The sequence below is a fragment of the Myxine glutinosa genome, chromosome 8 (genome assembly GCF_964187855.1).
Source record: "Myxine glutinosa chromosome 8, kmMyxGlut1.1, whole genome shotgun sequence".
In the NCBI taxonomy this organism is placed as follows: Eukaryota; Metazoa; Chordata; class Myxini; order Myxiniformes; family Myxinidae; genus Myxine; species Myxine glutinosa.
Window position 1 is genome coordinate 133,160,618 of NC_136268.1, and position 12,579 is coordinate 133,173,196.

General features: G+C 43.4%; 1 long non-coding RNA gene across 2 annotated transcripts in view; it reads right to left on the reverse strand.

Moving 5' to 3' along the window:
- Positions 1–620: 620 nt before the first annotated feature.
- Positions 621–12,579, reverse strand: part of LOC137432129 (uncharacterized) — a 218,866-nt gene continuing 206,907 nt past the window's right edge. Inside the window, exons 3-5 of one of the 2 annotated variants that reach the window (XR_013624397.1) lie at positions 7,453–7,526; positions 2,831–2,922; positions 621–704 (exon numbers count right to left, since the gene is read on the reverse strand). This is a non-coding gene — a long non-coding RNA (uncharacterized LOC137432129). Of the gene's footprint in view, positions 705–2,820; positions 2,923–7,452; positions 7,527–12,579 lie in introns of those variants that run through there. The other variant, XR_013624396.1, reaches the window with a different exon arrangement.

Below are 12,579 nucleotides of genomic sequence, written 5' to 3' on the forward strand. Positions count from 1 at the left end.
AGGCGTACCGTTAGCGAGTCTACCAGATGCAACATGTCACAGGAGAAGTCTCGGAGCACCGTCCGCAGCAGCGGGTCTTATAGTCACGCCCCTAGCGGTGTCAACGAGCAGCGAGCATCACCCCGGGTTCAGTACGAATACGATTTCACTACACACACCTGTCTATATAAGGTTCATGTCACAACAGTTGACAGTGCATTTCAGAGCAGAAACTCTGCCATGAAGTCCAAGGAACTAGCCGTAGAAATCCGAGATAGAATTGTGAGGAAGCATAGATCTGGGGAAGGGTATGAAACAATTTCTAGATTGTTGAAAGTTCACAAGAGCATGGTGAACTCCATCATTAGGAAATGTAAAGAATATGGAACTACCCAGACTCTGACATTATGGGGTATTATGTGTAGATCAGTGACAAAAAATCTCAATTGAATCCATTTTAGATTCAGGCTGTAACACAAGAAAATGTGAAAAGGTCAAGGGGTGTGAATACTTTCTGAATGCACTGTATCTTACTCTTGACAGTAAGCACATGTTCCATCATACAGCAGGAAGTGGTTAAATTCTAAAATTGTGCAACAACTTCCTCACATGAAAGCAGTCAGGCAAACTCACCCTATGTGTTGTATTCACCTGACGATTGTGAGAGACGAAATCACCAATATTGTGGCAGCACAGCAGGTTGAACAAAATGACATTGACGACACCTACAAATGTGCCAGCATAAGAATGAATGAGATCAATGAATTAATGAAGGAAAAGCCACATAACTTAGGCCTTGATTTCACAATCACAAATTGATTTGCCGCAGCTACTTTTCACTCTTTGCGGTGGATAACATGTGGTCCTATTATGAACAAAGATGACCCTCTCGGCGTACCACAGAAAGTAGAGTCATGTCACGCAGACACTTTGCCAAGATGTAATGTTTGCCAAGAAATCTGACAGACAAATGAGCCACCATCTTGTTTCTGACACCTCATCATTCAGAAAATCCAAAGAGAGAAAACTCGAAGTCCATTAGCTTGGCATTAGCGGTTCATAATGACACTAGAAACAAGGGTCTTGTTGAGCTGCTGTCCTCTCATGGCAATTGTGTTAGCTACACCAGAACTCTATAGTAATCAAAACAGCAATAGATAATGCAGTCATTAGGAGAATGAATACAGCCAATGGTGTCGACTTACCAACATTTCTTAAGAAGACCAGATTTCTGTTCTTTGCTGCTGATAATATACATTTGAGCGAGGTCAGGATACTTCCTGTCCCACGAGCCTGTTGTGTTTGATGATAAGGTTACTTTGTCTGCCTCAATTACAGTAGTGTATCAAAGAAAAGATGATCAAGGTGAAGTAATGGTGCCTCCTTTGACTCTTAATGACAGCTCAGGGTTAGCAATTGCACCGGAGCGGTTGATTGCAAGATCAACCACAAAAATACAGCTTACAGAGAGCAATATTTCAGGTTGGGCAGGATACTATGCTCTTATCACTCCACCAGGAACTCTAACAAACATCGGTTCACTTTCACTCATTGGTGCTCCATCTCATGAGAGGAATACTCTGTTGACTGTGCTGAAAAATGTGCAAGGCATTAACTCTTAGATGCAGGCGTCAAAAATCCTACATAAACGCAGCCATTGGGCCTCGGAAGCCCAACGGATGTTTGTGTAATGTTTTTTTTTAATAGATTTTTTTTTCTTTCATATCCTTTTTCAATCCAAGCCGATACTCATGGATGTGTATTTGCTCAGAAAATGTGAATCATTGATCCTATTAGTTGGAAGAATCCCATACAAGTAATGAATCTTTTTTTTCTTTTTCTTTTTGCAAATTTTTTTTTTTGTTCTTGGTTTTTCAACTTTTTTTCTCTAAAAAGTTTAGGCTCATGGAGGATTATTTGCTCAAAAAATATGATTCACTAATCCCTTTATTTAGAATGCATATGCCCACAACTGTAAAAAAAAAAATCCTACACCTATGCAGCCATTGGGCCTCGGAGGCCCCACAAATGTATTCGTGTAAAGTTTTTTAATTTTCATATTTTTGTCACTGAATTATTTGTAACCAAGTTATAGGAGCATAAAATGAGGCTCATATCGAGAAAATAATGACATAACATAGTAGTACAACAACATTTATGCGGGGCCTCCAAGGCCCCAGGCCTGCATTCATGTCGGATTTTCGGGTTATAAGTGAAGAATGAAGATTTTCCCACGAGCCTGAATGAAATTTTTATTTTTTTATGTGACTGAATTTTGTGTACCAACATGGAAGTCGGTGAAAATGAGGCTCATTACAAAAAAAAAACCTTGTGGACCTCCGAGGCCCAATCACTGCATCCAAGAGTTAATGCCATCACGGTTGGTGGAAATCATAAAACAGTTATCACACTGGACATGGCTTTGTACGAAAAGAGCCCTAAAAATGGTAGATTTTTGGCCAGATATGAGGAAAACATATGGGCTGAGGCAGGGTGAGCTCCATGTTCCAATGGCAGCCATCGGGGCAATAGGTACATCTATTGAGAACTCTGGTCTGGATAACCTGTGGATTGAGTCAGTTCTTTATGGCCAAATAGAGTGACAAATCCTCAACTGTACACATTACAGGAGAGCTAATGATGCACACACTTCAAACCTATGTCACACTTTTTGGTTTGGAGGATTTTCATTTGCTTGGATCACTAGATGAAGTGTCTCCAGAAACAAAACAAAAAATACTTGCAGGTTTTGTGTTTCAAGTATATTGCCCTGCAGGAGTTGCTCTTTCCAATTTGAAAGACCTTCGCTGGTATATGTTCTGTTGGTACCAGGTAGAAAGCGGACGCTTACCTCCATCAAGTGCTGCATGCCATTAACATGTATTGCGAGCTCATCTCCAAGCATCCATTTGGTATCAGGCACATCTTCTTCAACAGGATCACCTGGATCAGACACAAAATGGATGGTATGAAGAAGATGGTGCATTTTTATCAGTTCCTCCAAAGCTGAAACCAGCCCTGCAGGCTGTACAGGTACTGGAACTAAAAAAGTGTTCCTACAGTAAATGCAGCTGCGTTCTAGCCAGATGGTCATGCAAGGGAAAAGGACTCACTTTCACTGCCCTGTGTCTCTTTCAGAACTGTAAAAATGAGGACTTAGAACAACTTGTGTTTGATGATGATGATATTGATGTTATTTTTATTTTCATTTGACTTGAGATGTTACTCCAATTTTGAATGTGTAACTATATCTACAATTTATGTAATAATTTCCATAATTGTTATGAAAATTGAACTTTTCTGTGTTTGCCAAATGTATATTTTCCTTTTGGTGTGCTATTTGAACAATTCTAGATGGGAATTAGTGTACATTTTCCATTCATTGCAGTTGGGGATTAAAGATTTTTGTTGAAAGTTATCACATTTTCTCAACCTCATATGGTCATCTTTGCACTGCCATAGTTTAGACAGTTTTTAGCAGTCGCTGGACTTAGTCCGAAGCGGGGGCTTTCGGGCTGGGACTCGTCCGTCCGTCTGTACGTCCACAACTATATCTCGGAGATGTATGGATTTTGTTCATATTTGGCACAAACACAACTGATGATGGTATACATAGTATGCACATCAATTTGGTTCGCAATGCGATCAAAGCTGGCAGACTGTCGTCCATTTTGGTTGAAAAAACACAATGATGAACACGTCCCCAACTATTTATCGGACATGCTTTTGCTAATCTTGTTCAAACTTTGCACACAGATAACGAACGACGGCCTGCATGTGCACGTCGTTTGTTTTTGAGATCAGATACAAGGTGGCCGACTGACGGCCATTTTGTTACTTAAATGTGTCCGCAACCATTTCTTGGAAATGCATGGACTGATTTTGTTCAAACTTGGTGCAAAGACAATTCATGAAAGTATACATCTGCAGAAGATTTTGTTTTCTAATCCGACCAAAGATGGCCGACTGGCAGCCTTTAACTCCGACTGGCAGCCAATCAACATGAAGTTCCAGTGGAAGTATTTTGTCCGACAAAACCAACCTGAGATCACAGCTCCCTACTTCCTTGGATGAAACAACTGTCATTTCAGCTGACACAGATGATGCTTGCACAATTCTGCGCAATGATAATGACAATAAACTTTTGCTTTTCTTTACTCAATTCTCTTCTGAAGTACAAGGAACATTAACAGGAATAAATGTAAAGCTTCAAATAAATATGTTGGCTCCTTGCCTTCTGTTGGTTACATAATACATAATAAATACACTTAATATAAGTTACATAATAAATACACTCTTACGATGTCTCTCCGAAAAGACCGACTAGAAAACCCTCCCATCCACTTTCTGAATAATCCTCTCCTAGAAGTTCTGTCACTCAAGCTTTTGGGTCTCACTATTTGCCATGATCTTTCCTGGGAAAACCACATTTCAAATCTGGCCTCCAAAGCCAGTCGCCGACTGGGCATCCTCCGCCGTGCGAAGTCCTTCCTTGGCACACCTGAGCTCCTCACCACATACAAGGCTTTCATCCGCAGCTCTATGGAATACTGCTCTCCCCTCTGGTCTGGTGCTCCTGCCTCACACCTAGCCCGTCTTCACGCTGTTGAAACCAAAGCGTTCAGAATCATTGGAATCTCCCGCGATGAAGCTAACTCCAAGGGCCTTTCACTCACTCACCGCAGGCAGGTTGGTGGTCTTTCCGTCTTCTACCGACTCCTCTCTGGCCTTGCCCCCCCAGCCCTCGCTGGGCTCTGTCCCCCAAATATTCCTACAGGTCGCACAAGATCTGCCTGCAACCCTCTTATGGTTAAACTGCCAAAATCAAGACTCTCTGCTCACCTTCACTCCTTCATTCCTCTTTTCTCCCGCATCTGGAACAAACTCCCTCACTCTCTTCAATTCTACTCCTCCCTCTAGGAGTCTCGGTCTTTAAAACAGCTGTTGACCACCATCTCTTATTGTTGACCAACCCCATCCAAAACCTTGATCTTTTCTACCCCCGTTAATTCACCCCAGATCCACTTTTTGGAAATACCGACTTTTTTCCTGTAAGTCCTAGCAGTGTCCATGTGTTTTATACTTCTCCCACCCACCCCCGCCCCTTCCCATGTCTCCTTCCCCCAAGCCCTCTCCCTCCCACTCCACCAAGCTTTTCCTTGGTATTTACAGTGGAAGAAGGTGTAAAAAATATTAGAGTGTATCTCGGCTCCCCAAACTCCATGGCTCAGAATTGGTACAAAGTTGAGGGAATTGATCACAAACTCATCAAGTTGAGAGAAATTTTGTCCACACTGTCCTTTATAGGTCGCACTATGGTGATTAACAATTTAGTGGCCTTATTGTTGTGGCACAGACTGATTACACTCCAGACACAAACTGACTGCTCCTTACCATTCAAAGTCAACTGCTTTACATTTTTGAAATGGGAAACATTGGCTGAAACCTCAAATTATGCATTTCCCATTGACATAAGGTGGCCATGTCTCATTGATTTGATGAGCTGAACAATAGAACTATCTTTCCCCCCGGGTTATCATTTCTTGTTTCTTGGCACATTGCCATAGAGTTCTAAAGCAAAATGTTTGCCTAACGATTGTCTCGCATGCTCAGCTTTGATGGAAAACTTTTTCTAACGTATCTGCGATAGGTGGATGCATCCCTGTTGCCATTATTCCATCTTCCAGCAACTTCTTATGTTGCATCAAAAGATGGAGCATTAAAACATCATTAGATTTGTCAAGGAACCTATTTTCTACAACGACTTATTTATGACATCCATGGCCACGCACATTTGGGCAATTCTTCCTAGAGACAGGTGTGTGTGTGTGGCATGGGACCCTCAAGGCAGTGATAAAGGAAGATATCATTTGGAAAGAAACATTGCTACAGTTGTGGATCGTAGATCGGTGAGGTTTGATGACCTGGCTGGTTGGCCAAGACCCTAGAGGTAGGCACACTCACCTGTAAGCTATCTAGCCTGGGTTCGGATCTCAGCTCAGCAATAAACTGGCAGGATGATTCATCAATGTGTGTGCCATCTCTGGGATGGACGTTAAACGAGCGTCTCGTCTGCCAGCATTGGATGGTGGGCAGTAAAGCTTCCATGGTGCCTTTCGTGAAGAGCAGCCAAACTATCACCAGAACCATGACGAAACTACAAATTCCTTCCTTAACCTGTAGAGGAACTGCATCAGCGGCACAATTACACCCTCAGCTAAAGATGCTACCACACAGCTTTGTGCTTCAGACGAAAAAAGAAGTGAGGTTATTTGCCCAAGTTTTGTTGGAGGTTCTTCATGTCTTCAGAAGACAAGGTTTTCATGCCAATATCCTCAACACTGACCCCTCAATCTTTCACCTTACTTTTCCGCAGCTCTAATTCTACTTCAGAATCCTTTAAAAAATTCCTCACTGTGGAACCAACTTCCTCTCTCCTTTCAAGTGCTACTACAGGTAAAAAGGACATGTATCACCTTTGTGGTGCTGTTCACTTTCCAACCTTTTGTCATGATACTTTTGTGTCTTTATGGAAAACGAAGTTACCATGGGGGTCTTCCTCTTCTTCAATGACCAGATAGGTACATTTGGAGTAATACGAAATGGAGACTCGTTCATTTTTTCCTACGAATGATTAATCCTCACATTTTAATATTGCTAATCCAGCACCCTCTCCATTTAAAAAATACTAGCAGGACCAGTGTAACAGAGTTCCCCCCATTTGTTTGGGCAGTGTATTGGCAATTAGTGTCGTATTAATGCGTCATTGTGGTACGATTTATAATCTTCAACGATACAGGTCCTTCTTGGCCATGGGAGATAATATCATGGGTTCTAAAATAATGCCCCGCTATAATAATGAACAGAACCACCTTTGGAGGCCACTTTTCCCCGCAGAGCAGAGGTTGGCCTTTTTTTGGCACCATGGTCCCCTTTTTGAAGCAATGTTTTGTGGCCGGATGCCCATCCTGCCACCATCCCGGTCAGCTCGCTTCTTGCGACACACACAAAATTACCAGTGAACTGGTACTCAATTCGCCGACCTTGGAAGGATGACAGGCTGAGTCAACCCCCCTGGCGTTGATTCAGTGATTGACCCGGATTCGAGCTCAGGATCCTAGGATCCCAAGCCGGCACCCTAACTGCTAAGCTAACACCAGGCTCCCGCTTTAATAATATTTTATCAGGCTTCCACTCAACAAAATCTTATCAATTCGTCCTCATCACACTCCCAACGTGTCAACCAAATTTCGTCCGAATCTGTACACAACTTTTTGAGATATCCTGTTCACAGACAGACAAACAGACAGATATAGGTGAAAACATCTACCTGCAGTGGTGGAGGTAATAAACTCAACGGATGTCTGAAGAAACATTCTCCACACTCCCAGGCCCTTAAATATTCACAAGTATTGTCTTTTTTATTAGGCAATGAGTACCATTAAGGAGGTTTGCAGAAGAGCTGGTCAATACCTGCAGATGTCAGGTGACAAGTGTTCTTCAACTTCATGCACTCGTAGTCTCCATTTGCTGTTTTACCCCATGGCCTGCACCCAGGGGAGTAAAAATCCAATAAGGCTGTTAAAATGTGGATGCACTGCAATCACTTATTGCTTGGGTATACCCCTTTTATAAAATGCAGAAAACCACACATTTCAATCAAGTGAATGCAATTTCTGTTCAGGCTCTTTATTCTTTTTGTTGCCTGATTTTGGCGATTTGCACAACACTGCCTTTTCAAAGGTAGAATTTCATTGGCCAGCAAAATTTGCCATACCGAAATATAAGTCCACCACAACATGAAGTAGCACCAATCTTAGACAAGACGAGATGAGGCAAGCAGGCAGACAAACCACTTCTTGAAGGTCGAGGGCAAACTGTATATATATTTTAAATCAACAATCTGTAATAGAATTGGTAAATCTGAAACTTGCTCAATTTAGAGATGCTTATAATCTCCAGAAGTATAGAATTATAGGCTTAATACATTTGCCCTCTGCCTGATTTGAATGAACCTTTCAGGAAACTATGAAATGCCAGTCCAGTGCAGGCACCACTAGGTTACCAACATATCCATTTACATGATGGATAACTTATTAGGTGAAGACATTTTGCATCAAATGCTAAGACTTGTATGCAGCGACAACAGTTAATAATAATTAATGGCTTTTGTGACATCAGGGAGCGAGTGAACTCGTGGAGTAAATGCCATGATGTGAATGATGATGACCTAGAATAATTCAATATGTATTAAATATCACAACATTTCTATGTATGAATTATTTGGTGAATTATATAATGTTTGGGATGACTTATCTGTGTATGGTTATGAGTAAAAAATAAAAATAAAAAACCTTATGAAATTGTATTGTGATATATCTAATATATAAAGAAGAAAGTTTGTTTGTTGAATTGTTTGTCCGTTTATGCATTTGGACCCTGCAGGAATCAAAGGTCAAGGTCAAGGGCTATGTTTGGATAAATAATTTACCCCCAAATAAAAGCAGATAATTGGCCTTCAGGCCTCGAACGGGTATTGTGCTTATACCCTACCTGCACTTTTTCTCCAGGAGCGATCGAGTAATATGTATTGTGAATATCGTATGTTGAGGTTGTCGTGATTTGTTGTCAACAACACACATAACGAGAAAGCACCCGAAATGCAAAGCCAATCCATGTCCGTCCGCTTTGTATTCAAACTTCTTCTTTTTCCGTACGCCAAATATGACGAAAACAGCTAAAAAAAAAAATACAAAAACTTTCATGATTCCAGGCAACCATGACCTTTTGATCTCAAAAGCAATCGGCTTCAGTGACCTATTATGCAAACCCTGCTCAAATTTCAAGTCAATCGGTTGAAAATTGACGATTTTATGCGACGCTTGCCTTTGACCTATTGATCAAATTATTAATTTGGCTTTTCCATGTTCACATAATAAAGCTTTGCTTAAAATTTGATGAGAAAATCTCAAATGGTAAAAAAGTTACCACACAGGCAGACACATGTACAGAAGTGATTGTGAAACCCGTCTACCACTGCGTTGTGGACAGGCTAATTATTCGTGTTTATACGTGCACCTGTTATTAAAAAGATTGCTTTGCACAGATTTATGATAACACTTCTGTGTTCAGGCCTCAAGTGAGTATATTCCTATGCACTGCCTGGGATTTTACTGGGAGTGATCGAGTAACATGTTTTGTGATTGTCATTTGTCATGCAGGAAATATTTATATACATACTTCATTGAATTTCCCCGGGCAACACCATGTACTTCAGCCAATATCTGTGTGTGTGTGTGTGTGTATGTGTGTGTATGTGTGTGTGTGTGTGTGTGTGTGTGTGTGTGTGTGTGTGTGTGTGTGTGTGTGTGTGTGTGTGTGTGTGTGTATGTGTATGTATATATGTCGGTCACAGGATTTTATTGTTGTATAAACCTTTTGTTATAGCTAAGTATAATCGTTATTTTGTAGTTAATAAGAGATGCTGGCTTCACCATTTATATTCCAATGAGAACGCTCGCTTTCTCCTACGTGCTGAATTCAAGCCTGTTAATTCTCACCCTTGCTTTGAACATGTTTTACGATCTAACTGCGGCCAGGAATGTAACTAAATCAAAGGCCGGCTACTCCGACGTGTGAAATATAACCTCCGGCCATCCTTGAGAAACATCTGCTCCGCAAGATAAGACTCTTAAGCTCCACTCCCTCGGAGCCACAGGAAGGGACGCCGGTGGGAGGAATCCAGCCCAGGAAGGGATGCCGGGGGGAGGGATTAAGCCCGCTGATTTGCCTTTGTTCGAGCTCACTTTCAGCGGAGATCTTGTGGATATGCTTTCTTATATAAACGGACCTCGGTCCGTCTATTCTTTAGGAGGGTCAACGAGGCACGCTGTCCATTTGTGCAGTATATGTTGGCTCTTCCCGCAGCTGTGTACCTGATGGATCAATAAACGCTCGTTACTCCTTTCTTCCTGGTGGAAACCTGATTCCCTTCCCGACATTTCTGGTACCAGGAGTGGGGTTGCAGCACCAGGCGGAGGCCAGAGGAGCGGACTCTGCAAGACGGAGGGGGGTCGTTCAGGCCGGCGCCGGCATGCTGATTTGTTTTAAGGTGAGCATTTTATATCAAAGGTTATTTCCAAATTTGAACTTCTCTCCCTCGGGCGGGTTTCGTCCGCTCCTTCGTCATCCGCCCCTGCCTGCACCTCGAATAAAATTGTAAGTAAAAGGCTGTTTTGGCTTTGGAGTGACGGGTTGATTGTTGATCCACCAGGGTAACATTAAAGGATAGATCTATCAAAGGGTAACACTAAGGGGTAACGTTACAGTTAGCAAAGAGAGGCGGAAGGTGAGGTCGGACAGCCATAGGCTGCGCCGATGACGAAGAACTTTCCAGGAAGGACCAGCCCAGAGACAAGATGGGGTATGCCATTGCATGCCAGGGAAAGAATGGGCTGCGGCTAACATAGAAGACCCAAGGAACATGGCCAGGAAAAAGGAAATGCACAGGTACCAGGTAGGCTTGACAGGAGGGTAGTGGCAACTACGAGGTCAAGCCAGGAAGCTCTAGACAAAACTCTAGACAAGAGGGCAGGAAAGGTGCTGAAACTGTAGGGGCAGAGGAAGCAAGCAGCAGAAATCCAGGTAGAAACAAACCAGGACCAGGTGAACAAGAGAAAATAAATTGGCTCACAGCAAGGGGCCAGGTAAGCACAGGTAGGAAGGATTGGAGTGGTTTTTGAAATATTGAAAATTGAAGCATTACAGCTGTAGTTATTGAAGCTACAAGGACAGAGGACAATTAAGTAAACAGTCAAGCAAGCGAGCGAGCGACAGATGTCGCTGGTTCAGGATCAAGACCCCATGGTAGGGTTAGGTAGTTACCAGACGCCTACCCTCCCAAGACCTGGGCCCTGTCCCCGGGCTCCAGGCACCACCCCCCCCCCCCCCACCCCACCCTTTCCACCCCGGTCTAAAATCCCCTTTTCTTTGAATGGAGTGAGACGTAATAGGAATGAATGGGGATTGTTGAACAAGATTGTACAAGGGGACGCGTGTTCATGAATTTAGGCTGTACTGTATGTGGTTAGTGATAAGCTGGTCAGATAGGCGTTGTACATGACCCACTCAGGTCGTTGTGCTGTGAATTCTGCGACTGTTAACACCGCTGAATGTGCGCAGTGGTTTGAAATGCGAGCCGGTTTGTCAGTCACGTGGTATGGAGAATGTATAAGGAAACGCATGATTCGAAATACGTTGCCTAGGTTGGCATGGGAGTGGCAGTTGGGAGCGCATGGTTGGAATCGATCCGGTGTTCACGCGACGTCTGAAAGACTCACTGGTATATGAATGAATGAATGAATAAATGTATATGTGGATGTCTGTCATTGAAGTGTGTATTTGTGTTTATTGTGTGTGTGTCATTGGGTAAGGATGTGTGTCATTGACGTGTGAATGATTGACAAGGGGTTTCCTATATTGCCTGCAGAAATTATGCAATGTCGATAAGCATTGGCTACTTGTGTATCGTATGTGTGTATTGGATGAGTATATCCCTGAGGCAGCTCACCTTTGTGATGAATTTGTGACGTGGGACGTCATTGATTGATTGCATCTTTTTTGGGTCAGAGGTGAAGGGTCAGATATCCTGTTGTTGTGATAATTGCGAACTAGGGATGAGTTACTGACCAAATTGGTGTTATGGAATGATGTAAAGGAAAAACTAGAATGACTCACGTCCCAACGCACGGTAAACCCCGTCGTGAACAGGCTGGTCACCAGGCAACGGCCCTCGCAGGGAACCGCGAGGCGGGACGGATGCGATACAGGTGTGGAACGGAGGTGTGTGTGAGGGGAAAAAAAGTGTGCTGCCAAGAGTGAGAGTGAATGCACGACAGAGTGTGGTGGTGAGAGTGACATGGAGTACGAGTTGGTTGTGGCAGGTGAGAAGGAATGCACACCTGCAATGGAAGAATGCACACCTGGAATGGTTGAGCGCATGTGGGAAGGTACACCTGAGTTGGAGGTGGCGAGGGTGCGAGAGGGCACATGGAAGCGCGTGATCGGGCGTGCAGGAGAGTGCACACCCATGGTAGTCACAGAGGATGTGACCGAGGAGTGGGCGCGCGGAGCTGTGTTGATGAAGTGTATGAGCTAGGAGTATTGGTGAGCAAGGGTGGCGGTGGTGATTGGGTGTGCAGAAGAGTGCACACCTGTGGTGAGTGGTACGGAGTATGTACCAGGAGAGAGTGCGCAAGAAGGTGCACGAGAAAGGCTGTGGGGTTAGAGGTGAGAGCAAGTGCTCCGCATTTCAATTGCAGATCGTCGGAGGTGGCTTGTGTTGGCGGGAGTTTGCGGGTTTAATCCCCACCAAATGCGTCTGTCTGCAAACAAGACGGCTATAGGGTTTAACAATAATTGGTTTTGATATCAGTTGGAGGGATGTGCGGAGTGAGCACAGGTGCGAAAGGTGTGCACCAGGTAGAGAGGGTGCTGCATGGTAGAGCACGCCTCCCAAAAAAGGCTGTGGGGTTTTGGCAGGAGTTCCTGGGCAGATTGTTAGTGGTTATTTTGGTTCATCGGGTGGTTGCATTTGCAATG